We start from the raw sequence: 27769 nt of genomic DNA, 5'->3' as shown, positions 1-27769 counted from the left end.
GGTTTGACTAAAACAACGTGACCTTTGGAGCTAAACCTGCTTACATTTTGTCTCCCTCTGTTTAGGGTAACCTGCTTTCCACACTTTTGTTATTGATCAGGTGCATATTTCTTGAGAGAAACTGAGCTCATGTAAAGTAGAAGTTGCTGAGATTCTTTTTCAGGGTCTTCTTCAGCTGGCTTGAGAGGTGCTTGGAATAATTTTTGAAGTTTTGTTTCCTTTGTTTTTTATGCTACACTTTATAAACTTTCCTTATTCCCTGTTTCCCTGACCTATGTTCTTATTTATTTTTTAATTTTATTTTTGCTATCTGTTTTCTCTGGTCTCTTTGAAGGGTATGAGCTGTCCTTTTTCAGTGGTGATACTCAAGGGAAATAAAAGGTTAATACAAGATCTGGGCAAATAATGATTCATTTCCAACAGTGCTACCAGCAGAATTGGCTTTCAGCTGTGTTGTGTGCTGAAAACTGATGACTTACAATTGGCTAAAGCTGACGGTGGGGCTGGAACAGCTGTGGTACAGTACAGCAGGGCAGCAGAAACTTGCAGAAACAACCAGTTTTGTTAAAGCTGCAAAAGTATGTCATTTTCATCCCCTCTTGTGTAAGCAGGTGCTCTGAAGGTTTTCTTGTGCTCTTAAATACCTACTGAGAAACAGCAAGATTTCAAGAACAAAGCTGCATGTATGTAAACTTACATAGTGAAATGTTTAGGTAATTGATTGGTAATGCTTAAGCTTTAGAAAAGTTTGGGTTTTTTTCTTTTCCTCTGGACTTAGTGCTTGTGGTAAAATTACTGGATGAACAGCCCTGTAGTAGTCCATTTATCCGGGGAGCAGGTACTGCCCAGCCCCTGGCCTGGCATTTCCTTTGGCTCACCTGCCAAGATTCCCTGGAGAAGGAATCTGTCTGTCCACCCCACCACCATCTTGTGGAGGTCGGAGAAGTTAAGCTGCTGAAAGCTGTGATAGTTTTGTGTTGCAGACTCTGGACCATGCAAAATTCAACCAAGTACAAATTCATCTCGTGGCAGTGAAGCTGATTTACGAGGGCACTATCAGGGAAGGCATTTGCTGTGCCAAGGGAGCTGTGTCTCTGTGGCTGGTGATTCTGGACACAAACCAGCTGCTGCTCCTGCCTGTTATTCCTACCAGCTCCTCTTTCTGCTCTGTTTCTATGAGGACCAATGTTCTAGCAGAGAGATAGAACTCTTCTTCTGGGAAAAAATATTTTCTTCTGGGAAAATGCATTGGTTTGGTTTGGTTTTGTTTTTAGCACTACCTAGAGTCTTTTTATCTGTGCTGGTGATGTTACTGCTGCTTCCTCTGTGGCTGCAGCGTGCACCCTGAAATGCGTCAGTGTGTTGCCATAAATGCTGAGTGCTTTGTTGTTTCCTTAATCCGTGCTGACTCCATCGTTTCTGGGTATTATCGGGAAAGTGCTCACCTCGGTAGCAATTACACATGGTCCACTGGACTTCATGTTCTTGCCTGCGTCACCACATGAAGTGGTGTTAGAACTGGTGAGATCTTCCCTCCAAAGAGAGAAGAAAACAGAGGGGAAGGAAGAGCGTAAGTGGCTCTTCTTATCAGCAAAAAAAGAGGATTTGTTTTCGAAGGCTAAGCTGCTAATGCTGAATGACATAAAGAAAGAGATAAGAGAGCTGCTAAGTCTTTGAGGAGGGTGATGGGGACAAAGTGCTCCCTCTAAGGAGGATACAAAAGACAAAACAAAGCAAAACTGATACAGTTATGGAAAGAAAAAGTAAGCCCCTCCAAGAGGAAGCTTAGCAGAGAAGATGGGCAGCAATCAGGAAAGTTGTGATGTCCACTTCAAGGAAGCCAGGGCCAATAGAGGCTGGTGAAGATCATCCTCCACGTAACAGAGGTAAGATCCATAAGCAGCAGGAGAAAAATTTAAAAGGTAAGGCCCTAATTTTCCTCACCTTCCTCCAAGCTATTTTACTATAGCTGCACTGTCTGGAAGAATTACTGCATCAGGGTGGGTTGTTTCCATATAAACTCCCCTGGCTTCCAGTGATTGGTAACAAATAAGCTTTCATGACCAAAGGTAAAAAATGTCTTCTACTGATGTAATTTTTTCCTGAAACAGAAAGAAGTATATGAAATAGCAGAGAATGATATCCAAGACTGCATGTCTTTCTCAAGGAAAGGTACTGAAGAACCAATAAATGGGTTTGAGTCTTTAGCTGGGATGCCTAAATTACCTTCAGAAAACATTAGAAGTAAGAAAAAAGTTTTGCAGTGTGATGAGATCAGATGAACAGCCTGAAGCAGAGGTGGCAGAATATCTGACCTTTGTTCTTGGTTAAGTAGCCACCAGATTACCTGTGGAATGAGAAGCTTCCAGTAAAGGCTGTGGTGAGATACCTTTGTGTTCCTGACAAACCTGAGAACTTTTTAAGAGTCAACCAGGATGTCTTGAGTAATGTCCTGCTCTTTGGTGTAGTTATGAGTGGGACTTGGTGAAAAGAAATGGTGGAAAAAGCAAGACCAGCTGGCTTTAGGAATTCACCAGGCTCTTTGGAGTTGGTGATGTCTGTTACTGAGCCATTTTACCTCATTTCCTAACAATCCTAGTAATAGTGGAAATGGAGATCTGACACAGCACAGCCTTGTGTATTTTGGTATTTCCCCCAGATTAAGTTTATTTTAGCAGTCTGAAATTTTGACACGGGCATGGTCTATCCTTACTTCTTGCCATGGATTTTGCTGTATTTGCCATCTGAGCTTCTTGTGTACTGGACAACACAAAGCATGGCTGCTTCAAAACATAATAGTCGACTTGTTATTAGTAGATTGTTTGTTTGTCCTCAGGCCTATTTATAAAAACAGCCCCAGGCAGGGAATTCTGCCAGCAGCCCAACCACTAAACAATTACAGATCTTTTCTCAGAGCTGTGTTTTCCAACCTATGCAATAATTCAGCAGCAAACCATAGTCACTGCTCAGAAGTGTATGAAAGTAGCCATTTTTCTGTGTGGCACTGTTTTTGTTGGTTTTGAAAAAATAAAAATAGAGTCTCAAAAGGTATCCCTGTTCATGCTAAAAAAATACAAAATTTAGCTTACAGGTATCGCTGCCAGTTTAGTAAAACCAGGCCCAGTACGAGATGCAGAACTCAAAAATAAGTCAAAGTGGTCGAATAGATATTAATCTAAATAGATATTAATCTAAAACTACACATAGGCTGCAAACTCAGACAAGGCATTCAAGGGACTGGTACTCATAAAGAACCAGGCTTTCCAGCTCCCTCCTATTAGGTTTGAGAAAAACAAAACAAAAAATCTAACAAAAAAACCCCACCACCACCACCAAAGCCCAAAAACAACTCTGAGGGAGAAGATCCAGGTAATTTTGAAAGGACAGTGTAATATCTGGTTTTACTGGTGCTATGCTATTTCATAGATTTCAATTCACAAGCGTGACAGGTGGTTGATTGGGTTTGCATGGTTAGTGGTGTAATGCGGATGAGATGCACCCTTTAATTAGTGGATATGAAACTACAGGGAGCAAATTATAGTCCCTTGGTGGCCAAAATGGGATAGAAGGAGGCCTAAACATTTGGTGTTGTTCAGACTGTTGTAACAGCATAGCAAGAGTATTTTGTGATAATAGCCTGATAAACAAGTCAGTAGATGAGTCTGGTAAGTCTTTTGAAAGGTGGGAATGGTCAAATGAGGCTTTGGGGGGAAGTCCTCTCCAACAGAGATAACTTTGCATGAGGCTGGATCACTTCTCTGTACAAAGTTCAGAAGTCATGAACCAGAACATCTCTGCTCAGAGAATGTGGGTTTGTTAACCAGATTTGTTGTGTTTCAAGAGTTTGAAATGTTCTTTCTGCACTTGAAATACGTGTCTGTGTTTGCTTGATATGACGCAAGGTTTTGGCAGTTTTGTACTTGATTTGTAATTTAAGCCTTAAGGAAGACCTAGAATTTGGGATTTAACCCCAAATCACCATGAAACTTGTTAGGTTTTTAGATATTGGGTTTCTAAAAACTGTTATTTTATTATTATTTTACTTTATTCTTCCTTGGAGGGAAAAAAAAAGCAGCTAATCTGCCTGGCCACTGCCATGGAGAGGTGTGGCAGGGACAATTTGTTCCGTAGATAACTTAGGCCTGGCTTATATAAATACACCCTTGAAACGTTCAGTCCCTCTGCTGATGTCTCAAGATTGAGGCACATCCTGAAGTAGCTTAAGATTCAACTCCTGTGCAGAGGACAAGGGTTGGAAATGCAGAAACCCTGTGTTTTCCTGTGTGCCTGTGAAAACATGATCTGTTAAAGCTATGACAGATGCAGAGCCACTGCATCTCCAGCACATACAGCAAACTGTAGGGATATGGAGCATGGATGGTGGAAGTTCAGCATTGTCTGCTGCTTGTCCCACACACCAGCCTGGGAATGTGGTTGAGAAAGGTTGTATTTTAGGAGGCAAACTCTGTCCACTCCTCAGGTTAATGAAAAAGACCGAATATGTCATGTTTTCGATGTCATGGTTCAAAATCTAAGTCAACCAGTACTGAAAAGTGTCTATGAAGTGTCTTGAGCTAGGAGATGGAGCAGAGGGAGAAATCCTGTAGCATTTGTAGAGGCTTTTCTCCTATGGCTGGTTTACTTTCTCAAACGAAAACTAGTATATAGTATTGTATTAAGGAGCAGAGGCAGACCTTTAACAATAAAGTTTTAAATTATGCAAAGTTAGCAACCTTTTTTTTTTTTTTTCCCATCCCCCCTGCCTTTTGCCTTGTCTTCTTTAGAGTTTAAAAACGGGGAGCAGCAGAATTGTAGCTTTTGGTCTCAGTTCCTCCTTTTTGCACAAAGCCCTTGTTGGATTGCCCTGATCTCCCTCCCTACAGATTATTCAGCCACTCTTCTTATAAAAGGTTAAGATCTGATGGTGTTGAAACCTCTTGTTTACAATCATTGCAGAACTGTAGTATGGAAATTTCCATCTGCAGCAAGATTTAAAAAAAAAAAAAAAAATCCCCGCTGCTTTTGTGAACATTTGGATCCAAATAAAGAAATAGTGCCTGAATCAAGCATGTTAATTCTGATTAGCACATACAGTGTGTTCAGCCAAAGAGGTCTAAGGTAATATTCCCCATCCTCTGAAGAAATTACCTTGCTCTGCTCCTCCAGGAACCATGGTCTCACTTGCAGAGGTACCTAAACTGCTCTGATAATCATTGTATTGAGGTCCTCTAAAGTGCAGTGCAGCCTTCCTTAGGGAGATAAGATCAAGGTAAAAAATTACTGATTTTGTTACCAGCAGTGGGTTAATTTTTCTTGTTATTTAGCTCTTTCACCTGTTTGGGCAATGACATGTGCAAGGATATCAGTACTTTTTGAGAGTAGTGTTCGTAGTGCAAGATTTAAGTCTATGATTTGATTGTTTTGGGAAGGAAAAAAAAAAAAGTGGATCCTACAGGCCTTTTGGAGAAATCAGACAGTTAACTTCTCTAAAAACACCAGTGCTGCTTGTGTTTCACAGACTGTGTTCTATACATTTCCAGTATTACAAGGGGTGTAATTTCATGTAGGACTTGGATTTTCCATATCAGTTCTGAGCATACACAAATAAAGCACCCATTGCCCTTGCAGCCACAGCTGCCTCTCCTCCCTCCAAGCCCAGCAGGGCAGCAGTTGTGTAGTGTTTACATTGGGCACAGAAGGGTACACTGCTTGCATTTAACACTTGCTTTGAAGACTCTGATATTTTCTCTTAACACAGCAACAGTTATTTAAATTCTGGAGTTAAGTTCCTGACAGAAGCAGATGACAAAAAGCAGACTTTATGACAAAATGCAGGGTTGTGGTTTTGGGAAGAGGTTCTTTCCTAAGCTGATGCTTTTCAGTTGTGTACATGTTAAGGTTTGTCACTGGGCCAGTCTGAGAAGGAGCATTGGATACGTTTGTGAAGCTGTTCTGCTGGTGCATGTGCTGCTGAGAGGCAGGAACTGACTAATCCCTTTCTTGTGGGTTGAGTGCTCAGTGCTCGCTTGAGCACCCTTGGCCACTGCCTAATGAGCTCAGTGATCTCAGCATCTTCAGGCTGCTCTGAGTGACCGTGTTTTTTGCGTGAGAGCAAAATTGAGGGTGTTCCACTTCCTCCTATTTTGCTTTTGGGAAAAGTTATAATTAATTTTCTCTTGCCTTTGTGAGCCCTAACCCAAAGCACTGCACAAGCAATAATAATCAAGGTTAATAATTCAACACTATAGTGATTTATATTTTCAGAGGCCTCTACCAGCATTACTCAGTTAACTGTCGCAACACTTTTATGTGTTTATTTTTTATGTGGGGAAACATTTTGCTGAAGTGCAGGGCTGTGTTGAAAGCATGAGGGAAACAAATGGTGGTATTGGGATGGATTCCAATAAGGCCTTTTGCCAGAATAAGGCAGGATGCCTTGGGTTTACCTGGCAAGGGAGAATATACAATAATGCATCACCTCTATACCTGCTGGGAAGAGCAGGCATCTCCCGACAGCATCCGAGGGGGCTGTGCCGTGCATGTTTTCAGCTGTGCACTGACAGCTGCAGGTGATTTCCTGTCAGATAACGTGGAAGGTGCCTGGCTGGCTCTCTGCTGCTGTGTTGATCACTTGCAGAGGTGTTTGCCTCGTGCTCATTAACTTGCTGGTGCAGGGCACGCTGGAACAGTCAGGCGGAATTTGTCTGGGGGAATGAGGAAACACTGTAAAAATCGGGATCAGAATTTACTTTTAATCTGACTGCCTTTGGGCTGCCAATCTCCATGTGAAACAGTATCTGTGGCACAAGGAACACTTCAGTGACTGCTTTTAGGCTGGTTGGTTTTGTTTATTTTCAGTCATAGAGTTGTTCCCCTGGCAGCATCCCTGTGGTAAAGGCAGGTGGACATTAAAAAGGAGAATGTGGATATGCAGATGAAATGCCAGTGTGAACAGTATTCCCACCTCTTAGCTTGGGTTCTGGATCTCTGGATCAGGTCTGCCCTGTCTCAGGGTACTTTTCTAAAGGATGCTCTGCAAGCTCCTGTGTGTCAGGATACCACCCTTGTGCCACTATTGAGGTTGGACCAGGGTCACTCCAGCTTCACCAGTAGTGGGAAAGGCAGTGAAGTGGGAGGAAGGTTTCTGTGTTCCTTGCTATTCCTAAAGCCATGGCTTCAAAAACAACAGAAAAATCCATTTCACAGGTTTTTTTTCCCAGGCTGTTCCATTGTTTTTGTTTTCATTCACAGTCTTCCTAGTTTGTACAGAAAGAAAAATCTACAGTGGAAGAGAGAATATCTTAAAAATGAGACAAACCCACACACACCTCTGGGGGAGATCACAAAAAGTTTTCCAAATTTAATTGTTGCAGAGAGATGCACTTGTAAGGTCCACTTGCATGTGCATGGGTGGCTTTGCCTGGTAAAACAGGGGCGCGTTAGAGGCGGAATCCTGGCAGTGGTCAAGCCAGTGGGATTTTTGCCAGTGATTTTAATCAGAGCCAGAATTTCACCCTAGGTCTATAATCTTATGTAATCTCCCTTTGAAGTCACATGGATTTGTAACCAATGTCTTATATAACACCAAAGCAATTCACTATCCACTCAACAATGTCTGTTTTCCTGCGTAACCAAAACGAAATGTTCCAAATGTGTTTTCCAAAACCTGAGGTGAGATTGAATTTAAAACCATTTGTTTCCCCCTTTTTTTTTTAAATATTTGGTGTTTGTAGAGTCACTTTGGTGCTGTGGGCGGAGTCTTCTTTTAAACCCTTGGTCTGACCTCACAGCTAAATTTTAAACATGAGGTTTGTGATAAAGATGTATGTAGTTCCCTTCCAACCTGAAGTATTCTCTGTTCTCACAGTCCTGCTTTGGATTTTAGAGAAATGCCTTTCAGGCTTATCTGCTAGTTAAGAAACTGATAGGCTGCTGAAAACACAGTTTGTCCCATTAAAATGAATATAATTATTAACCCTAATAATTCCATGTAAGAATTTGCGGTTTTTTCTCTGCATATTTGGGGTCCTGTAGCCAGTGACTGGCTCTGCTGAAACCTGAGGAAATTCCATTCCCAGTTTACATGGTCCCAGAATTTCACACTATCATCAATGAAACATCTGAGACTTTTAAGACTGCAGATTTGTCTTGAGCCTTCTGGAGTAAAAGAGAGAAGGTGAGATGAAAATACGTTCAGTACAGTAGTAAAATGCTTCCATGCCAAAGACATTAGAGGAGTATCACACAGACCAGTATTTTGAGGCAAGAACTCCTGTGTTATTTTGAAATGAGTAGTTTGTTTCAGATCTTAAAGATTATGAATATCTGGAGTTTTTCAAGACAAGGCTGGCTAAAGCCTTGTGCACCTTGGCTGAAGTTCCCTGTTGACCCTACTTTCAGTAGGAGCTGGGTCTAAAGACTTACAAATTCCTTCCCCTTTGAATTGTTTTATGATCTTGAATCATGCACAGATCTCCTTAAATAAGGGCTAGTAAATCCTTGTCAAACATAGACTATAAAGCATCAGGTGATAGTATACAGTTTGTCTTTCCAGTGCAGATTGTTTTTAAATTCTGTATTTACGCAGGACTGAAAGCTGGGTTTTTGCTTTGCTTTAATAAAAGTCAGAAGGTATACCAGTGACAGAGACAACTCTTAATTCCTGACCTGATGGCCTGATAATAGTCTTCCAGGACTGAGGAGTTGTAACCTACATCTGGGAAGATTTTGTACTCCCCAACAACAGCATCTTAATTTACAAGTAAAATTGCTGTTGACCTGGTTTATATACACATATTTTAATTTAAAAACAGTTAAGGAAATCTTTCCAGCTGTGTTAATCTATTTTTATTGTCAGTTTAATGAGTTACCTTTTTTACCTTATAGCAATACCTTGGTGGTTTGGGTTTGTTAAAAATAACCGGCTGGCAGTTCCTGTTCTTTGTGGCTTCTTAATTTGTGTGATTTTTACCTTAGTAATTTTTTTAACTGTTCATTTCCTTTCAGTTCTTTTCTTAAAAGAAAAACTTCTGCAGATCAGTCAGGTTTGAATGAACTTGCAAGTATCTGACTCAACCTAAATTTGCTGTAGAGCACATCTTTGTAAAACCATTAGTTTTCTTTGTTGAGGGTTAACTTTATATTACTTTGATTTAAATGCTTCAACCTGGCAATTGTTTCAAGTGGCGGATTAAGAGGTTTGTCTAAAGTACTTAGGAATGCAGGATTTGCAGTAGCAGGTGAAATAATTTGTCAGTTAAGTCTGGTAACCTGCCCCCAGCAGTTTTCAGTCTCTGTAGCCTTGGTGAAAATTGGTTCTCTTTCTCAGCATCCCTTGTATAATTGGGCTGGTTACTTGTATAATGCAGTACAGGATAACTGTGGGGAAACACATTGTGTTTTTAAAGAATAGTTAAGCTCTTTACACTGCAAATTTGACCCATATTTTAAAATTTTGAATTTGGTACAGAAAGTTTAAGACTGTAAACCTGGTTTTTGTTCCCCTTCCCCCAAAAATGGAGAGAAGGCTTTACCCAGTTTTCTAACTTTTCTGAAGTAATGTATTTTTTCTATAGAAGTCAATATAGTTCAGAACAAAAGAGTGCAATTAGGCTTAGTGATGTACCCAAGAACTACTTTATAACAATAACTGGTAATCAAGAGATGACCAGAATTAGAAATCAGTGAATCAGAATTTGTTTGGTTGAAATAAGGCCGCATTTCTAAATGAGATGACCATGGACTCAGTACCACTTTTTGGGATCCATCATTGGTAACCTGAGAGTTAAAATCTGTATCTGATATTTGGGATTTGGAGGCCAAAGGAAGCATGTCCTGCTCGCGTGACTGCCAGCCCTGACCTGTCACCACAGTGGCCTTTCCTTTTTGTCATCCTGAGGCATGTTTTCATCAGCCTGCGACAGAAAAATGGACATGTAACAGTATAATCTCTCTGTCTAGCTCCCAAATGACAGCCAAACAGGAAGGTTTGGGGATTTTTTTTCCCCATTTCTCTTTTATTTTGTCTGTTCAGAGAGTGCAGGCTGTAATCAGTTATGTGGCTTTTCTTTTGCATCATGAATGTCAGCACCTGAAGGAAAATCTTAAATTGGCAAGCTCTGCTATAAGTTGGACAGGTTGTACCATGCCTGTGTTTCTCCAGCTAAAACAAAAGGAATTGTGTTGAAATGAAAACTTTACATTTTTGGCTGCTCACTTCTACATTTGTAATAAAACACTTTTGAAGACAGTATTTACTGCTTTGATACTAACCAGGGCAATGTTTCTGTATCTTGAAACTCCAAAACTTGCTTAATTATTAAATGTCATACTATGCCAGGGTCATATTTCACCCTTGCACTCTCAGCAACTTTATTATATAAATGTTTTCACAGCAAGCCCACTGTGGTGGAACAGGGCTTTCCTCAGCGTTACCCAGACAGCGTGTGAAGGAAAATCCGTAAGCAGCAGAGCAGACAAGAACAGTGCTGGGATTTGGTGTTACAGTACAGTGACAGCCAGTTCACATCTTCCAACCCCAGTCTTCAGCCAGTTCCATAACCCATGAGAAGATGAAGAAGGGTGTGTTGGCTGAGGAACATTAATGAGTCAGGCAGCTTTTTGCTCTTGAGCCTGTGATTGACTTTATGGGCACTCTGTGCTGTGTTCTTAATAAACGAAATGGAAAGTGCTTTTGGGTTTTGCAAGAAATGCTTATAGGTAGCTGAAGTGTTTGATGAGCAGCCTGGGTGGGATCTTAGCCTGCTTGGAGCATTTTGCAGTGTAAACATTTTGCAGCATAAAAAACAGATCTGATCAGAAAATCTACTTGACCTGTTTGTGAGTTGAACTTTGCACTTTTTCTGGAGCTCTCTTTCCTTCAGGTTATCCCCAAGTCTTGCTGAAGGGAAGGTACAGTTTCTGATTAAATAATGCCATGTTTCTGGTGCCAAACAAGAGGACTTGAGATGCAAAGGTTGGCACCTGCAGGACCTTACCCACTCACTGTGGGAGCAGAGGATGGCCTAACCCTAACTTCTGTCCAGCAGTCTCGCCTGAAGTTCTGAGTGCATAGGGAAGGTGGATTTGATGTGGTTAAAGGAACATGAATGGCTATCAGTATGTTCGTGTCTGCTTGTGTGTTTCAGGGGTTGTTTTCTTTGTTAATTATGTTATTTATTGAAAAGTATAGACTTTGCATGGAGTCCTGTTTGTGGAACGTACATATTCTATACCAGGAATAATTCAAATAGCTAAACACTGAATAAAAGGCAAGAAAAATTATTACAAGTTTTGAGTTTGTATGAATATGTTGAAGACTGTAGCATGTGAGGGAGCTATTGGGACACTTAAAACCAGGACTATTCAAATATATATTTTTCTTTGCATTTGTTATATGGGGTGAAGGGAACCAGTTCTGATGTTACAAAAATTATATTTCATTCCTGCTGTGAATCATCAGATAGTTCATGATTGTCTGTTGTGAGAGAAAACAGTTGAAACTAGAGTGGATTCAGCCTCCATGAAATCAAAGCCAAGGTCTTAAGCCCCATTGGTGTGACACACCCTCTGGAAGCATTGGCTTCCCATTCTGGACCTTAGGAGATCACTCAGTCCAGGCTCCTGCTTTAAAGCAGGGTAGGTGGAGCGGGACTGGACTGAGGCCATGGATGGCAGATAGGTCACAAAAATCCAGCAGGATCAATGAAAAGAGGGAATGCCTGCTAAAGCAGCACATGGTACTTCCACAACCAAGTCTCCCATCCTGGCCCTGCACACACACACAGATGTTCAGGTTGAAGCTCTGCCTCTGCTGAATCCAGATGGGAGGAGGAGATAATGCTGCAAATTCCCTTATCCAAGACCACCTTTTCTGTGAAAGTGGGGGGTGTGGGATGCCACAAAACTCAGATGCAGCCTCCAAAGCTACCGGACCATCTCTAGATAAGCTCTTTTTGATATAAGCTCTTTCTAGTAAGATCTACCACCTTCCAAAGCAGCAGGTTCTTCAGCATCCCTTGGCTGTCTCTTAAACTTTGTGACAGGTTTGTGACAGAAAATTATCCCTGCTGTCCAACCTAAATCTTCCTTCCTGTTAACTAAGTTGATTTACCTTTGTTCTTGGGTTAGTGACCATGGAGAGTATTTGACCACTGGCATGTTTATTTCTTGTCTTCTCTTTCCTAGTCTGGAAACCCCAGTTCTATCAGCACATAGACCATATGTGATTATCCTCCTCTGGTTCTCTGGACTGTTCCATTTTGGAGCGCTGTGTTTTGAAGAAGCTCTGGACAAACAACATCTAAAGTTAGACTCACAAAAGTCTTATGGAGTGGGAAAATTGCCTGTAATGCTGTCTGACAGCTCTCCTAGTAGTGTACCCATTTGGATACATTTGGGGTTTTTTTGCAGTTTCACGTCACTGACTCATTCTCAAGTAGTTTTCCCTTTTAGCAGCCTGGGTAATAGCCAGCTGTTCCCTGCTTCATATTTAGGTGGTGCCTCCCTTTTTTCTCTAACCTGTTGTAGTTTATAGTATTTCATTTCATGGGTGAGGATCTTTTCTTGGTTTGCAAGATCACACTGGTTACTCTTGCTGTCCTTAAAAAAGCTCAGAAACCTCATGCAGTCTAAATAAAACTATTTAATAATTATTGTGAAGTATCTTCTCAAAGCAGTCATCCAGGTGATAAATAAAGCACTGCCTACAGCCAGGCCAACAGTGATGCTGTGCAGGAGACTTCCAGCCTTAGTGGCAAGTTACTAATCCCCCTGTTGAGGGCTTTTTGAGGGGACACTTTCACAGTGATTTCTATCTGTAGCTTATTTCTCTAATTTGGTTATGAGAGTGTCCTGTGTGGGAACGTAAGAAGTTTTACAGCATTCAAGGCATATCACATCTATTCTTCCTTCTGGATTCACAGACTGCTGCTGCAGATTACATTAGATGAGTCTGTGATTTATTCATAACCTGCCTATGTAAGATACTGTCATATGGCAACAATTCACTGGTCCCTCCAAATAATCCTAAATTACAGAATAGTTTTGTGCCTCCTACTCTGTAATTCCATCATTTGGATAATCAAAAGTACCAGTCTGAGAGAAGAAAACTTCAGAGCAGTCATTTATTTTTTTAATACATATTTTTAGAAGTTTTTGTTTACTGTCTGTATATAAATTGAGAAAAAAGAGTTAAAGATTTTCTCTGCAGACCTCAGTGGTCACACAGGTGACAGTATGGCTGTTATTTGAGTGGGCAGAAAGTGCTTCTCATACTGGTGGAGAGCAGAGCATTATTTTCTTTGGAAACCGGAGTGTTTGAGAACCTTCTGCACACTTTGTTTTTTCTCTTTAGGTGCTTAAGAATGACCAAGTTGTGTATTATTTATTATTATTTTGTATTATTGTTGCCAATCTAAGACTGTTCTGTCATGTAACACGTCTCTAGAAATATTCTCTGCTCTGACACCTTACAGCATTTGTGTATAGATAATGTTTTCTTGAGTAGCTTTATTTTTTAAGGGTTGAGTACAAATGTGTGTTGAGTACAAATACAAATGTGCCATTTTTAAGTTTTCACTGGGTCCAGGTAAACACAGTAAGGGTCTTGAAAAGACCCTGTGGATTTGTGGCCTGGGGGATCTGGAATGTGGAAAAAAATCTAGAGAGGGCCTCTGGTGAGCAAAGGAGAGGAGAGCAGTCCTGTGCTAAGCAGATAGGAAAAGTGGGGTTTGTGGAGCCAAAAGGTCGCTGTGGAGTCCTTCCTTGGACTGATTTGAGCATTTTTGGTTACAAAAAACCCAAAATAAGCACAATGCTTGGCTGTTACTGTGAACAATAATTTGAAAACTGCTTCTGTGTGTGACATATGAACTGCAGAGCTATCCTGGCTGTGAAAGAAGTGTCTTGCTAATCAAGAAGATTCCCAAAAAGCCATTTCCCACAATCTGCTGGTGCATTTTTGCTGTGTTGAACAAAGAAATAAGGAGCATGTGTACATATTCATCCCTCTGGGCAGTTTCTCAGCCTTCACAAAAGTATGAGCTTTTATTTTAGGGTTTTTTTTGAAGTCCATAATTCTGTAACAGTCCCTAATCCTCGCCTTCCCAGTTATCCAGGTGTGGCCATTTTTACTGATAGAGACAGCCCTGTTAGCAGCAACGCTGAACACATAATATTTAAATTTCTCAAAAAAAACATTGCCACGGAAAGAAAAATGTAAGTACAATTAAACTTCCTTGGGAAAGCAGCATCAGCATGGGCAGTAAAGAAGTTGTTGAAGTGGTACAATGTGGCAAACCCGATGTTGATTTGATTTAAGGCTCTAATCACTTTCCCTTGCGCATGAGTCTCATATCTGTTGTTAACTTTAATGAGACTTACGTGCCAAGCCTGCAAGGAGAATTGGTCCTTAATTCTCCTCACTGCCACACTGTTTCATTAGGGAGCATTTCCATGTCTTCCTGTTGAAGTTTCAGTCAGCAGCACTGACACAGACACACTCCTGGCCATGAGGAATTTCCTCAGATCTGGGAGCTGTGGTGAGAGAAGGGCTTGGGTAGATCCAAGGCTTGTGCCAACAAGTGCATGACTAAACATCTAAAGCTCTTTACCTCCTGCTCTCTCCTGCAGTGACTCTGGGTGAATGACTTTCTTTGCATTTTCTTTCCTTAGTTTCCAAAAAGGAGCAGGATTTGTCCTTATCTCCTTGATGAAGCTATTGGGAGGATGAATCAGGACGTGTTTGCAGAATTCTGGGCGTGGAAACTTTTATTTGAATGGTACTTCTTATTAACCCCACCAGCATTTCTCTGAACTTTGATGTTACGCTTTGGCCTACAAATATTGTCTGTGCATAAAAACGAATACCAGGTGAGCAGCTTCACCACATTTTGCAGTGGCTTAATGAGTATGTTTATAGTAATGATCTTATAAATCCAGAGTAATTGAACAACAAGCCACAAATCAGTCGCAGCCTGGAAAATCCTAATTTGGGACTTTCTGCCTCCATCTGCATAACATTTTTAATACGTTGCTCTTCATTTTCATGCTAATTTACCCTGTGTGTTTCAAAGACTACTTCAGCCTGTTGGCAGCTCAGGAATGGGAGCAGGCCTGCTGCTCCTTGGCAGCAGGTGAATGCTTTGGCCCTTGAAGAGCCTTCCATATTCACATTTCCCCAGCAGCCGGCAGTTCAGCCAGGCCTCTTTGCTGCAGAGCTTTTCTGGGGGAAATTCCTGACTTATTTACAAACTTCTGAATAGCATTTTGGCTTCAGAATTTCCTTCTTCTCCCAGCACCCTGAGGTTTTGCTGGGCTGCCTTGGGTCCAGAATTCAGATCTTTTTGGCTTGAAGGTAGCATTATTTAGGAATTACTCAAAAACCTTTCAACCATGTAGGACAAACAAAGAGAACCAAATTACCATTTTTAGGTGTTGAGGTACTGCAGGAAGGTAGGATGTTTTTCCTGGAGTTGTTCTTCGTTGCTATAGTTGATGCAAATATTCCTTTAGTTTTATGTAATACTATTTGTGGTCAAAAGTATTCATGGATATCAGTAGGGAAACATGACCTGTGTGGGGCTTGCTGTTGTTGGCAATGTAATGCAGCCTCTGGGTTGCTATTGATATTAATAAATGATATTGTTAGCAAACAGTATTTGAGGGTTGTCAGTCACTGGGAGGTCTGCTGTGGGTCATTTTCGGCTTTCTTGGCTCCTTCACTGGCAAAGCTCAATGTCATTTGGGATAACATTAAACTGAATTCTCTAAACTAACCCTGCACTTTTTCAAACTGAAACTGCAATTCCTGTGAGTTGAGCTGGTGACAAGTCTTCAGCAAAAACATGTATTCTGTTTTTCACTAATTACAAAGCTCTAAGATCTCCTAAGTGAAACATATTGAGTTATATGTGGGCTGTCAATCATGTTTTCCTTTGCTCATGCTGCATTCCTACATAGAAAAATAAGCTAAATTATAGATTGTCACTTCCTTTAGTAGCTCTTACAAGAAATGTGCACACCTCAGTTGCTCAGCCTCTGGCCAGTAATGATGCCTGTAAAGCTTTACATGGCTGTCTGACGTGTTTTTCTCACCTTGTTTTTGTGGATATGGATGGTAACTTTGGGATTTTGCCTTGTTTTTCTCATACACAACTTTACTGGGGTGTTTGGCTTACACAGCCATCAAGAGGCAGGGAAATTCTGAGAGCATTTCTGTAAGAGCTACTGGCGAGTACATATTGCAAATAATAAATGTGGGCGTTTCAGAATGGTTTTTGCTCTGTTGGTTTAGATCAGCGTAAACAGGGGATGGGGATGTGTCTTTGTGAGGATCAGTCCCTCTGGTTGTGCTCGGTTTTCATCAGGACAGAAGGAACCCCTAGAGACACTGAGAGATGTCCTAGAACCTCTGTAGCATTCTCTGGAATCCCCAATAAGACTCCAAAGGCAGGAGAACCTGGGATGCCACTGGCAAGGCCTGCTGGAGAAATTCATGGGGTTCTGTTGTGCTGCTGTCAGGCTCAAACTGGAGTCAAGCTTAAGTAGCTGATGACTCCCTGACGTTTTTTGGTCCAGTTGGATGTGCAGACCTCCCGTGGTTGATGGGGTTCTCCCCACACAGCCCTCTGGAAGAAGGTGTGTGAGCTTGAGGTTTTAGCTGGTGATAAGAAAGACTGAGATTTAACAGGATAATCCTGACTTTCAGCCCCTGAAGGACACAATTTACTTCATAGGCTTGACCTATATGGCAACAATGCTCACGCTGAGAAGAGATGTAATCATGCTGGAATATGTGCATTTTAGGATGTGTTTGGGGTAAATTGTATCGTATATGTGAAACTAGAGTGTGAACCCAAGAGATGGGGAACAGATATCTAATGAGGATGAAGGTTAAAGACTGTGTTTTATATGTGTGTTAGTTGGCCAAGCAAAATTATGAAAGGGCAGAAATAAGAGGAAGCAAAAGAAGTGGCAATTAGAAATGTAGGTAAATGTGTTATTGCCAAAAATCAGCCAGCTGAATTGATTGCAGTGTATCAATAGTTTAGCTAAATAAAATGAAGTACTCCCTAAAGTTACACAGTTTAGTAAACTGCAGTGCATTATAACTAGATGAAGCCAGTTTTTACATACCCACTGGTGGTTAAGGCAAGAACGGTATTGCTGAGATAACTTTCTTTCATATCTGAAAAAATTCCTGTGTGATGCTGCTTGGAGACATCTATCTGCTTTTTCACCGGGGGAAAAAATAGGTGTTTGCAAATGGAATAACATAGAAGAGAAGACATGTTCCCAAAGTAACAATACAATTTCTTAAATAATTGAGAAATACTAAAAAAAAAATTTTGAAGAATTAAGAATTTTTGTACAAGTTTGTAAGAACCATGGTAGATTCATAAGACAATTGAAATATGGGAGGAAAAAAAAAGGAGAGAAAAGAAAATCAAAGCAAATTTATTCCTGTTTTGTCTTGGGATCCCATACTTCTCTCTTCTGTTGCCTGTTTTTTTGTCTCAGCTTGTTCCTTCAGTGAAAGCAGCAAATCAAAAAGTTTTGATTAGAAGAAATAGCAACAGAATATCAAAATCAGTTGAAATACATTAGATGTTAGTACAGTTTTGGGATGACACACTGGCATTATCCTAGGGATATTGTGGATTTTTTTCCCCAAGGGCATCTGCTCATTCCCACTTAGGGGATCTGGTGTGGAGCTGTGAACTTCTTACTGAAATGTTGTACAGCTACAAAACTGGGCCTAAAAAGCTGAGTTTGCTGAGATGGCTTTGATTTAACCTTTCTGTGTGTCTGGTAGAAATCGTGATCCGCTGAGTGTGGGTGGAGAAGGTCATTTCAGTGCTCACTGTGAGGGCATGGGATGTGTCTGACACATGAGCACCCAGGTAGTGCTGCTCAGTGTGATGGGCTGAGGCAGAGGGACTGGGACAGGCTGCCCTTTAGTGCCTCTGTGAAGATCCACACAGCCCATCCCTGCTGAAAAAAATACTGTGTCCCCTTGAAGGGGGAAATTTCAGCTTCCATTCCCTTTCACAGTTAGTCTCCTAAGGCCTCCTAGGCTCATGGTGGCTGGGATTTTTTCTGAGGTAAACTGGTAAGCAATAAATCATCTGCCTATTTTTTCTTTTTTTTTTTTTCTTTTTTTTTCTTTTTTTTTTCTTTTTTTTTTTAAGCTAGCTGACAGCTGATTTCCTTCCTCTTTCTCTTTGAAGATCTGAACTCTTCTTTTGTAGTTGTTTGTTGAACTGCTGGCCGAAGGTCTGGTACAGTTCTCAAACCTTTGCAGCTCTGTGGTTACAGAACTTATTCTAAGATCTCAGGAACTGTGAACTCACGCCAGAAAGTAAACAGCTCTAACAGCAGTACAAAGAGCAGGGTTTTCTTTATTCTTTTGCACACAGATTGGTGATTGCCAAATATCCGCATCAGGTTTGGGGCCTGAATTGCTTGAGCTTGTGTTTGAGATTTCAAACAGAAACTGTTCATGATTAACATAGTGCAAAGCATGTATCTGTTTCCAGTTGTTGTCTTCACTAACCTTTTCACAGTGCTTTGAGCTTCCTCTTTGGTCTTCATGAGTTACACAAGGACTTCTCCATTTGAATTCCTCACAGAGAGATAAACAGGAGGCAGAGAAATCTAACTAGACTGGCCTTGCTCTCAGTGCCTTGCTATTGGATTTCATAAACCATTTGTTTAAGCATGTTTGTCTTTAGTGGTTAGGAAAACCATCTCTGGGGTTGCTTTAGTTGGCAGAGGTACCTATCTGTAGAGAACATGCTGTGCATTACGTGTGCCTAGTGCTGTTTTATGGACTATCACAAATCAAAGAGGATTTGTTTGAATTTCATTAGATGCTTCTGGCTACCCCAGTCCAAATTCATGTATAAGGCCTTTATTTAAAAAATATTCAGGAAGTGTTGAAAGAATATTGGTAAGGTTACAAAGTCAGTGCCTCAAAAGCTGGGAAATGTTTGGACACAAGTAGCTTGTCCAACTTAAATTCCTTTCTTTTCTGCAGATCCATTAGGCTGCCCACTTCTAAGCCTGTAAGCTACCACTGGAGCTGTGCTAAGGTACCCTGCCAGACCTTCAGCTTTCCTTATTGACACTGGGATACTGCTGGTATCTTCTCTCAGGGCAGAGGAGAGGATATGTCAGTCACAAACAGTAACATCTTTTCTGCCAAAGGACTCCAGGCAAACTGGGGAAGTGTTCTCCCGTAGAGTGCAGGCCACATGTGGATGCTGTGGCAGATGTCAGTCTTGTGCCCTCACCTGTGCCATCTCAGATGGCAATAAGGACCTCTGTTTCAGCCACTGAATGCCTCTTCTTCAGTCCCTTGCTCCTTTTGAGATATTCCCAGGCACCATGGCTGCTTACTAGTTAGACTGGCCACATTATCTCCCATATTTCCTCTTGTCTTATTTCAAGGAAGCCAGTGTTTTAGTCCCACTGCTGCCAGTGCTTGTCCAATGTAAGCATGAAAGTCCCTATGCAAAGTAGTTGAATTTAGGTCCATTTTTGTATAGAGAACAGAAACATTTGCTTTATGCAGTCTGTTCTGCCAAGTCATAACTCTTAGACTCAAACCAAGGAGGAGCTAGAAATCTCCCTCTAAAATTCACCTGAAAATTGTTTCTTATACAGAAATATTCTCTTCAACATTTTTTGGAATGGCTTAAATATTTTGGCTGAAGTTTTCTCAGATAGTTCCTCTTTGGGCAGACGCAGCTTTGGAAAATTTCTGCTCTTTCTCATTATAGTTTGGCAAGGCTTGAAGGCAACTTAAACCAGGTTGTTAAAATAGCAATTGCAAAACACTAGATTCAGATGCAATCCTTGTTTTGAGCATGTGTCTGTAGCTGTAGCCATACATCAAACTTATGACTTTACAAGTAGTTTTGTAACATGTTAGAGGCACTGACTTGCTGTGCAGCTTTCTGAGTAGCTGGCACAGAAACTGCCTCTTAGTGATTTTCATAAACTGAAGAAATTTAGTAGTGGAGTAAGATCAATATGGACGGCTCTGCATTGTCCTGTTGCCTCATTTCCTCAACGAAAAAAAAAATAAAAGCCATTAAATTGGCCAGAGAGCTTAGCTTAAGCTGCTGAATGTTTGTGGTTACATCTGGAGGAACAAGCTGATCTGCTGGTTGCTTAGGACAAGTTGAATGTCTCAGAAAATCTGTGTGCAGTGGCACTGGTTACCATGAGCTGCAGGTGTGTGCGGGGATGTTTGTGAGAGACAGAAACTTGGAGCTGCATCCCTGAAGTGCTGTGTTTGCTTTTTGTTCCATGTGGATGATGCCAGTTCTTTCCAGGAGGTTCTTCTCTGTCAGCGTTGGTAGTTGCCATCTCCAAAGGTTTCGTGCTACAAGGATCTACAGAACATTTATTACACCCTATATGCAGGGACCCACTACAGTCCAGAGCACATCACAGCCTCCAGCAGAGTGTCACTGAAACCAAAAGCCACCACCATAATGTACTGCAGGAAAGGGGCTGGAGTAATCAAGACTGCCAGCAGCTTTTTATTCTGAAATTTACTTTCCCAGCAGGAAGACTTTGTTAGATAATTTTCTGAGGTGGCCCTGGAAACAGGACCACCCAGAAAAAGATGAAAAATTACCAAACAAAGCACTTTCACATCGGGGCAGGAAGGAAGGAAGAAGAGGAAATCCTTTCTGTCCTGAACAGCTCCATTTGTTTTAACCTCGAGCATGTGAATCACCTTTTCTTCTCCCAGTGATCCAATAATCAGTTCATGCAAGAACATTACACTTGTCCTTTCAATACATGAAGCTCAGACTCTAGCACTAAGTTAGACTAACCTCTTTATTTTTGTAAACTTGAAGTGAGGAATGGATTCAGAAAGGTTAGCCATGTCAGAAACTAGTGGATGTTGTTGGTGCTCAGTTTTCTCTGGATGGTCCTGAAGCACTTGTCTGGGCAAGCTCTGGCTTGGAAGACCACAGCTAAAATTATCACAGGCAGGTTAAGGCTAAGACATTTTGAGGGATACTGGCTGCACTGCCTTTCAGCTGGGATGTAATCTAGAGTCTGACATGACATCTGGATCATTTCTGACTGGAGTAAATGTTGGACTTGGACCCGGGGAAGGAAACTCCATCCTGGAAATGCACTGCTAATATCTCTTTGGTGGTAGGAAAAAATCAGCGTTCCTGTAGGCAGCCATATAGCCCCCTGCTGTGCTCCTGACAATGTTAGGAGTTGCCCTGGCTCACTCTTTGGACAGGATGCCTGTTAGGAATAAGTTTGTACAGAAGAAAGGGGAATAGTTGTTATTATTCTTGCCTAAAAATAAGCACAGTATTGAGCTTCATAGTGCATTTAAATATAGTCCAGTCAGTGGTCACTTCCTTCTGTGCCCTTGAAATCTAGCATTTGAAATGGTGTTTTCCTGGCTGTTGTAGGGGTTTAAGTTTCTTCTTCCAGATGCTTTCTGCTTCCCTTCTTCCTGCCCTAGAGGAAATAAAACAAATTAGCTCCGTATCTACTGATGCTCAAGATGTTGTCAGTGTATTACACAAAAATCTGACTTCACAGAGTAGATTCCAAAGGCAATGCAAGGCTGCACTGCAAAGTTCAAGTTAGATATATTTCTTTTATTCCTTTCCCAAAAACAGTGTTTGCTCATAAACTTTCAGTGAAAATCTGTACTGATGCTCTGAAGAGAGGTAATCAGACTCTTAAAACTAAGGAATGAGTTCTTTATGGAAAAACCTTTAGTAAAAAAGCTTTAGCTTAGGTGGAAGCCAGTTTATTACACGTCTGTGTGCTGTCAGAGTTTCAGCAGGAGGTCCCTGAGGCCCTCCTGCAACTTGTTAAATGGGCATATTTCAGAAGCATTAGAGTGGAAAGGTGAGGGACTGAGAAATCTGCTTTCAAAAGCTGCTTTGCAATCAAGAGAAGCAGTGGTCCCAGAGAAACAAATATCTTGAGCTGTACATGGATGGAAATGTTTATTCTATTTTGGGACAGTATAACTGGTATTTTATGCCATCCTCATAATCATTCATTTCAAGTGCTGGGAGGGGGTAAACCCAGGGGTATTTTTTAGCTGTGATTCCTCCCTTTTTTCCTTCCAAAATAGCTGACAACTTATGCATTCTTAAGAAATTGCTGCTAATAGCACACAGAAATAGTAATTAACATATCCTAAAATAAACCAATTTTTTTTTTCAGAATATATTACTGGACTGTAGGGGAAAATTATCTTTGGCAAGAGCACTACAGAGATATCTGACAACAAGGGCAAGGTTGAAAGCCATTCTAGAGTTGTTTGCAGAGCCCTCAACCACTGGTTATTTGTTGATCAAGATCCAAAGCTGCTGTTTATCATACTTACTGGTGGTGTTGTGGCCAAATGGTCTCTCAGGTTTCTTGGTGCTTCCTTATTTAATGCCATATCATTATCTTTATATCATAATTTCAGTAAACAATAATTGTTACTGTATGATGTTCTGTTAAAAGGTGGTACCTCTGAAGAGTGTGTAGTCTAAAAATACAACAAAGAACAGCCAGGAGGGGAGAAATGAAAACAGAAGAGATTTTAGGACAACCATTAATGATTTTTCCTTTTCATGATAAAGAAGAGTTGTGGTTGTACCTGCTTGCTCTAAACTGATAATCCTGCATTTTGCAAATACGGCTGCACAGCCTGGTGTGGAAGAGTGATTCTTGCTTATAAATCAATGGAAGTATTATTAGATCTTGTATTAGGTCTATGAGATCTCATTAGACCTGCCACAGCAAAGCACATTTTTGCCCAGGACCATGTGGGGAGTCAGCTCAGAGATTGGGACTGGGACCCATGTCCACCACGCTGGTTCCCACTGGAAAATGTGTATAGGCTCAAAAGTACTAGGAAAAGAAGAAAAAGACATTTTATGGAACACGTAAGAATGTGCTTTGAGTTACTGAATGTTGCCAAGAAACAAGATTTCAGTCTTCAACCTTCAAAACAGATGATCCTGCTGTTTATGGGATGTGTTCCTGTTCAGAAGCTGCTCTGGTGCTGACAGCTGGAGGGAGGTGGTTGGGCACTCACAGGGGGATTTCTGTCAGCTCAAAAGCTTTTGGACTTATGTTACCCAGTGCAGCACTGTAACATAGTGATTAAAACAAACACTATATAAATGTGGTATTTTGAGGTATGGAACTGGTCTTTCCAGGAGATTTTCAAGATGTGACTGGACAGGGTGCTAGATAATCTCATCCAGACTCCTTTTCCATGAAAGGTTGGTCGGGTTGATCTTTTGAGGTCCTTTTGAACTTGGGCTATTCTATGACTTGGGGAAGGTTGGGTCAAATTGGTTGATCTTTTAAACTATGACATAATTACTGTTCTGATTGCAATCTGCAGTATTTTTGCAGCATAATTCGTAGAATCTCCCCAAAGCAGGTTTGGGATTTGTGGTGCTGCCCCCAGTGGAGTCTGGGGCGTTTGGGGCAGGTTTGGAAGCCCAAGTGTCTGTGGAGGATAACTTCAGTGTGAGGAGTCAAACAAGTGATGCTTTGTGTGTAGGTTGTAGTTGTTGCTGCTATTTTATTTGTGGGTTTAGGTCAATATTGTGTCAAATGTGCAAAGTTTAAAAAAAACACCGTCGCTTTTTCTCCCAGTTCTACAAAATGCTGAAAGTATGTTAAAAAAAAAAACAACTCTGCCTAGGCAAACCTAGTCAACATTTGATTGAGAGAAATGAGCCATCAGCCTTCAGGGCTTGCTGGAATTTATCTACTGGGAATAAAATGTGGATACTGTGCCAACCTCAACCTCAAAGTCATCCTTCATCATTTAAAATATAGACTAACAGGGAGGCCATAGAAGGTGGGAAGAACTAAAAATATTCACCTGCAACCGTAGTTTTTATGTGTGTTTATATATATGTGTGTGTGTAATTTTTCAGATAGGTGTACATATATTCACACACATTATCACTCCTATTAATCAGGATCAGGGTATGAGTAAAATTAATTGACTGACAGTTTACACCCTTTTTTTGTAAGGTGTAAAGGTTCCAGCCTTTAAAAGACTTCCCCTTTAAAATTATTTCATTAACCTCTTAAGTGAAAAAAGCCTGTTTTATATACATGCCTGTTTGGGGTTAGTGATTGCTTTGTGTGCAATGTTGTCTTACCTTTAAAAAACCCAATGCAAACAAACAAAAAACCAAATGAAAACCAGAATGCTGAAGAAATGGACATAAGTGTTTCTTCTGACATGATCATTTGTACTTGTATTTTATTTCTTTAAAGTTTTATGGTTCTTTATTAGCTAGTTTCTTTAAAATCAAATTGCATCCAGTTTTCTTTAGAAAAATTTTGTGTCCAGGATGTATTTAAAGGGCTGTTGTCTGTGGTGAGAGACTTTGAGAGCACACTTCTGTTTCCGGTGTGGGTAGATTATTTTAAATTATTATTTACGTGACCAAATTGGGAAGTAAAACCTAAACTTGTGTATGCTCTTGTGTATGTTTTTTTTTGTTTTGGTTTTGGTTTTTTTTTTTTTGGTTGGTTGGTTTTTTGGAGTTATTTTGCAAGTCCCTGTGGTGGTAATCAAATATTTGATCTTAAAATAACTGCACTCTCACTGGGTGCATCCTATATCCAGAATTGCCCCTGGAGGTTACATAAACACGGAACTTTTCTCATAGATGGCATCTATTTCAGAGCTCATCACCACAGAGCTTACACTGTGCTTGTGGATGCCACAATGGAGCAGTGGGGCTTTGCCTCCCAGCACTTTGCATCTTTTTGGGGAGGGGGCGTGGCTCTGCTGGGAGGGTCCCTGAGCTGCACCGCAGCAGAGCGGAGCCGGTGCCACCAGCCCTGTGTGACACGTCTGCTCTGACACCAGCCAGCCTTGTGGAGCATCTCCCTGAGAACTGGGCAACCACCAGTGCTGTGGGAGCAAATGAAACAGCTCTCAGGGCAATGGTCCATCTGTATTCCCGAAATCCCTGTGATCATCTCTAGCTACAGTCTGAAAGTCTGACTGCTCATTCCGATAGGAACCAGTGTAATTCTGTGGATGTAACTATTCCTAGGGCGTTCATGCCAGATTACAAATGTTCATGTGGCTCATACCCATTAGATTCAGCCCCAACTGCTGCATGTGTCTAAATTAAATTGAGTGGATAAACTCATTTACATCTTTTTTTGGTTAAGCTCACAAATTCTTTCTGGTGAATTTGTAACTCCGAGTCAGGTTTCTGCATCACAATGTATTTAACAGTATTTCTTTTCTGGCAGTGCTGACCTACTTTAAATGCTGCAAGGTGCTCTTAACCTCCTTTTTTTTTTTTTTTTTTAACAGCCAGCTGATACCAGCAGAGATCTTTGTACTTGAGCTGCTAAACCTTTGATGACATTTTAACTGTTCATTCCTATATGTAGGCAGCCACTTCATCCTTTTCTAGGTGGGCCTTTGCTTCAATTCAGAGTTAATGGTTACTATTTATTGCACACGTACAAAAGGTAAAACCTACATACAGCAAAGTTGCTACGTGCACAGAGTGCCTTAGAAAGCCCAGAATGCCTGACCTGAAGAACATACCATCCCTAGCCAGGCTGTGCAGAGATGTGAGGACGTGGGTAATTCACCTGGGCCCTGCAGGCAGGGGGACAACTTCAATGGAATAACTCAACATCCAGCACAACAGTCGAACCTAAGTCATGAGGTTCAAAGAAAATAAAACATGCTGTGAGCGTGCAAGAGCATCTTAATTCCAGGATGGGTGTGCTGTGATGTTATTGTAGCAGGCTGTTTTCTTTTGGGTAAATAATTAGTGCTCTCCTGAGAGCTGCAGATGTGCTGTAGCATTGTATGTTCTCCACCACAATCTCAGAGCCAGTCTTAAAATGTTACAGACTGCTCAGGTGTGGCTGGGTTTATGTGCAACTAATTACCATCTCCTTTTTCTCCTTCCTGCCTAAATTTTCCACCCTATTCCCCTGGCTTTTTTGGTACTGACTCCCCCATCCCTGTTGCTGGCACAGCCTTCAGGAGCAATGTGTGTTGCCAAGGGAGGGAGCACAGAGCAGCCCAAAGGCAGAGGGATGGAGGAGGCAGCAGAGCTGAGGCATCTCTGTTCAGCTATGTTGTCACTGCTGTGTCTTCATGGAAGTGCTGGTCCTTAGAGATCCCACTCTGGGACCAGTGAAGCTGAAAGTCATGTTGGAGAATTCACATTTTCATAGATCCCAATACCCTTTGCATGCAGATATAAAAGGATTTTATGCTGAAGCCTGTGGTTGGAGTTCTTACCCATAACCCACCAGATCCTACTTTCCTGTGGTTTTCTCCCACTTCTAGATGCTGCAGTATCATTCTTCTGTTGTCTTGTGGGACTGTTTCTGGCCCACAAAGGGTGTTTCTCATCCAAGCTCTTAAGGGATACACTAGAAGCAAGGTAAGACCCATCCTGTGTCTTTCAAAATTTCTAAAATTCGGTGCCTTTGCAGAGAAGGTAAGCAATGGGGGCTCTGAGCTGGTCCACAGTGCTTAAATCTGGTCATCCTGAATCACCAATTGCTACTGATTCAAAACCTCCCAGAGCATCACTGATACCAGTGTGGCAGCCCCTCTGAATGCCTCAAGCAAAGCTGAATGAGGCACCACCGAGTCACCACCAAGTCCCTGACATAAATTTTGCTCTCTGGTTTATTCATCCTCAGAGACCAGGACATCTCTGAGGAGTTTCACCCACACCACAGAGGATTATAGTCCAAAGTGTTGGTCCTTCACTCCCTAAATTATTGAACCTCATGTCCTATCTCAGACTTAGTAATTTTCCCCAGGCACCCAGAGACCTCCACTGACCCCAGACACAGCACAGCTCTGCACTGGCACCTCTCTAGAAGTGTCTTCATCCACCTCCTCCCCACCATGATACAGGAAAGAGGCTCCATCCCTCCATCTGTGAGCTCTAGACTGGTGGGAAGGGCAGTGGGATCCATGTGGAGCAGGGCACAAGGCTGCTGTTGTGCAGCCTCCAGTACTGCCTTTGTATGAACAGCTCATCATTTCAATGTCATTTGCATTTGGGTATATTTGCAAATGCAGAGGGAAAAACCCCTCTGTGTGAGTCCTGCTGAAGAACTAGATTTGAGAATGCAGCTGTCCTGCTTTTGGTAACCAGGCTGGCTGAGGCATCCCTGGTGCAGTGTGATCCATCTTCATTGCAGAGGCTGGCAGAGTGCTCCCTCCCCCGAGAGACATGGGTGATTGCTGACTGGGGTTTGATGTTTCTCACATGGATGTTCTCCTTCTGGCTTGTCAGCAGTGAGTCAGGAATCCCAGCTACTTGGTTCATTGCTTGATAGATCATGCCGAAAAATTGCACGGAAAAAACTGTGGCTGTTTGAGATTAAAACAGGAGTAAACTGGATTTTGTTTGTCATGGGATATTTTTCTCTGCTCCTCTCTTTCCATTTTGTACCATCTCGATCACTCTTCTTTGCAGTTTTGCCTGATTTGGGGGAGTGGACTCCACAGTTCATCCCTACCTCTTACTCTTGGGGCTAAATGTTTTGGTTTTTTTCTTGTACTCCCTTTTGCAACTCTTGCAGATTACAGCTGTCCTTTGCCAGACATCAACTCTTGAGGGACTACTTTGGGTGTTCTACTAAGAGCTGGTGTAGTTTATGGTGCAGTGTAGGACTTTTTTCTCCCTGTTTCGTCTTCCCCTTGGGCTCTGCTGGTCTCCCAGCTGCTGCTGTGGCT

General features: G+C 41.5%; 1 protein-coding gene across 4 annotated transcripts in view; it reads left to right on the top strand.

Annotated features, from left to right (window-relative positions):
- Positions 1-27769, top strand: part of PRKAG2 (protein kinase AMP-activated non-catalytic subunit gamma 2) — a 214235-nt gene that overhangs the window by 21394 nt on the left and 165072 nt on the right. The window contains exon 1 of one of the 4 annotated variants that reach the window (XM_069006357.1): positions 1532-1886. The exons of 2 other annotated variants lie outside the window; for them this stretch is intronic. The gene's annotated coding sequence lies outside the window, so the exon portion shown is untranslated. Of the gene's footprint in view, positions 1-1531; positions 1887-27769 lie in introns of those variants that run through there. One more of the 4 variants, XM_069006359.1, reaches the window with a different exon arrangement.

The sequence above is a fragment of the Aphelocoma coerulescens genome, chromosome 2, assembly GCF_041296385.1.
Source record: "Aphelocoma coerulescens isolate FSJ_1873_10779 chromosome 2, UR_Acoe_1.0, whole genome shotgun sequence".
NCBI classification, from domain to species: Eukaryota; Metazoa; Chordata; class Aves; order Passeriformes; family Corvidae; genus Aphelocoma; species Aphelocoma coerulescens.
The sequence above is the reverse complement of the archived record's forward strand: the minus strand, read 5'-3'. Positions and strand labels throughout refer to the sequence as shown.